Genomic DNA, 3826 nt, shown 5'->3' with positions numbered 1-3826 from the left:
CCGTCTCACAAACTCCACTACAGTAGCCTAAAGGCGCATTATCGTTCATCTTTCTGTATTCTTCACCCATTGCGCAAAAGCCTCTTGTTCTGATATTTATTCATTTCACAGTCTTACAACATAGCCTATCACAACACTAATACAGCCTTAGCACAAACAATCACAATTTAAAAAGTGCGGATTTAAATTCCAAATAAAGAAACCTCCACAATTAGGCTACAATATAACGACTTGAGTCATTTGCATATAGGCTATGTTTACATCGGAATCGACGTCCAGAGTGTTATGGATCCAAATGTCTGCAACGCAACGTAGACTAACATCTCTCTTTAGAAATTCAGGAACAGCTTATGCTGAGAGTGACTCGTAGCATGCACGAATATCCCCAAACTCTCGGATGCGCATTAAAACTGATCTTTTCTGATCTTTACTGATCCATTGTAGAATGGTTTGAAGGGGCCCAACATAGAAAAGTTTGAGAAGCCATGGCCTAAAACATCAACAATTTGGGCAGTATTTGGTTGTATTTTGGTCGCCATGGTCTGTCGTTTTTAAAAAAGTGGGAAACACTGCTTTAGTACGTATAGCACTTATATAACATTTAGTCCTTTAGCTCTTATAGCACATTTAGTCCTTTAGCTCTTATAGCACATTTAGTCCTTTAGCAATTATAGCACATTTAGTCCTTTAGCTCTTATAGCACATTTAGTCCTTTAGCAATTATAGCACATTTAGTCCTTTAGCTCTTATAGCACATTTAGTCCTTTAGCTCTTATAGCACATTTAGTCCATTAGCACATATAGCACATTTAGTCCTTTAACTCTTATAGCACATTTAGTCCTTTAGCACTTATTGCACATTTAGTCCTTTAGCTCTTATAGCACATTTAGTCCTTTAGCTCTTATAGCACTTGTGGCACATTTTAGTCCTTTAGCTCTTATAGCACATTTAGTCCTTTAGCACGTATAGCACTTATAGCACATGGCTGGTCCGCAGATAATTTGCGGCACAATCAAATGGTGTCATTAAACCGCAGACTGAAAGAAAAAGAAACTACACATTTTCCAGAATAGGAAATATTTCTTAATTTAGCGTTATCAAATAAAGAGGCATAGCATTAGGGGGTAGTGGTGTGAGCACTCATTGTGTGTGTGCATCTGCGCAAGTGAAACTGAACCACTGGAGATAACGTGGGTAGCAGCAACAAACAACGTAGCCCATTTAAAACAACGAACTGACCATGGAAACACCATACTGTAGATACTGGCTAGATCTTGTTAAGCATGTTTAAGTTAGGCTAATGAACATGTTGCATTCTATATGGCATGATTATGTCATTCTTTAAGCTACACAAGTCTCCAGTTTTCCTCAACTTGACTAATTAAGAAGGATATTTGACTGGCATATCATCAAAATGTCCAGAAAAAGAAAGTGACCGGCACCATTTTTTTCAAGTGAAAACAGTGTGTGTGTGTGTGTGTGTGTGTTTGTGTGTGTGTGTAGTGGTTAAAGTGGGATTTGGCAGGTGGGGGAACCCTAAAATCCAGTGTCGGTGCAACAGGGAAAAATGACTCACCATATTGAGTATCGTGGTGTAGCAAAATAATTGCTAGCTTCTTGGTCACCTCTGTACACGCAAAAAATTAACTCACCATTTATTTTAACAATTTATCTTAAAGCTATATCGTTGGTATATATTTTTAACCCCTGGGTGTGTGTGTTTGGCTCCTCACTTTGTTTATTTATGTTTGTCCTGGCCTGTGAGTGTACGTGCATGTAAGTGTGGTGATGTGTGTGGATGTGCGTGTGAGTGTAAGCGGGATGATAGGTGATGTGTGTGTGTGTGTGTGTGTGTGTGCGTGTAAGCATGGTGATATGTGTGTGTTCTATTGATTCACATCGCTGATGAGCCACCCAGTGATGGAGAGCAGAATATAGACCCTGTTTACATTTCATCACCGTGGAAACTGGGGCGTTTCCTGTCTACTGTGACACATGACTGCTTCTCTGTGATGTATAAGAGGACCGATCGCCATGGGTGATATACCATTCAATGATTGGGTGCTATATGGGTGATATACCATTCAATGTTTGGGTGCACACACTTAACTGACTGTGTTTATGCATGAGTGTGTGTCAGCATATGTGTATGTGTCTGTGTGTGTGTGTGTGTGTGTGTGTGTGTGTGTGTGTGTGCCTTTACAGTATGTGCGTGTATGAAAGGTTGCCAAGAGGCAGTGTGGCAGATCACAGGACTTGATTAGGCTCACAGCTGACCTTTGACCCTGATCCTGTTGGTCAAACAGGGGTCAGTGATTGTGTGACCGAATGGTGGTCTGGTTTCACTGTGGGGTGACCTTCAGCCTCTGAGGGCAACTCTATCTGTAGGTAATCTTTGACAAAGTCTGCCTACCCACTGTAGGACTTAAAGCGATGTTATCTGCAGTGGAGAGACTGTGTGTGTGTGTGTGTGTGTGTGTGTTCGCATGTGTGTGTCGGTGTTGGTGACCCTCCTGAATGGTTTACCTGATGCCAAATGTGCTACCATAAACAAATATTACGATGTTAGCAGAGCTCTTGGCGTGAAGGGCAAGCAAGGAGTCAGAGAGGTGACTGCTAAGAATGATGAGGGTTGAGAAAAGATTACACACACCACACACACACACACACACACACACACACACACACACACACACACACATGCTCCCTCTCTCTCTTCTTTCAATTCAATGAGCTTTATTGGCATTGTACAATATTGTCAAAGCATTAACATTTAAAATAAAGCATTAACAGTAAAATAAAGAGCAGTAATAATGTTAATAATGGTAATAACATATATTTTCAATAATAGTAATATTAATACTAATGAAATAAAAAAGAACTTACTCTCTCTTCTTTCTCTCTCTCTCTCTCTCTTACACACACACACACATTTAATTATTTATTTAAATCCACAAATCATATTACAATAGACAGGATTCAAATATTTCAAGAGATAAGATAGGGCTTTGTCACTCAATGATATTCAGGGGTACAAAAAACATCTCCTGCGCCATACTGCAAGGCTGCCTATAACCACACACACACACACACACAGAGAGAGAGAGAGACACACAGTGGCCTAGAAAAGATACAACTGAAAAGCAGGAAAATGTGCCTGATCCCTGTTGTGATGTTTCAGAGTGTCAGTATGTTTCCCTCTCGTGTCAGTGGTCGCTGTGAGTTGCTCACCCAGACCAGAGAGATCACAGACACCGGAACTCAGTTAGCACTCAGCTGCACCTCACCACACACATCTGCTGTCACAGCCTGGGATTATACTGCAACTTCCACTTACGCAGTCGCACACACACACACACACACACACACACACACACACACACACACTCACACACACACACACACACTCGCATACTCCCCCTCATATTTACACATACAGATGAACACAAACATATTCACACACAAACACACACACACACATGCACATATTCAAACACACACACACACACACACTCATATTCACACATACACACACACACACATATTCACACACACACACACACACACACACACACACACACACACACACGATCCATGCATAACACAAATACCTAAACAGATGCACAGCTCATTCATGCACACGCACATACATACATGAATGACTCCACAGCTGGTATAACCCTTGCACATATAGAAATCCCTAAATACCGTATACACACACACAAACACACACATACACACACATACACACACACACACACACACACAAATGAATGCAGTTGCACGTATGTGGCCCGTGCACACAAAGACAGTGCTCGGCTTCGA

The sequence above is a fragment of the Alosa pseudoharengus genome, unplaced genomic scaffold, assembly GCF_046254945.1.
Source record: "Alosa pseudoharengus isolate Yale_2024_CS ecotype anadromous, Long Island Sound unplaced genomic scaffold, YU_APseudo_1.1 YU_APseudo_1.1_scf_16, whole genome shotgun sequence".
Classification (NCBI taxonomy): domain Eukaryota; kingdom Metazoa; phylum Chordata; class Actinopteri; order Clupeiformes; family Clupeidae; genus Alosa; species Alosa pseudoharengus.
The sequence above is the reverse complement of the archived record's forward strand: the minus strand, read 5'-3'. Positions refer to the sequence as shown.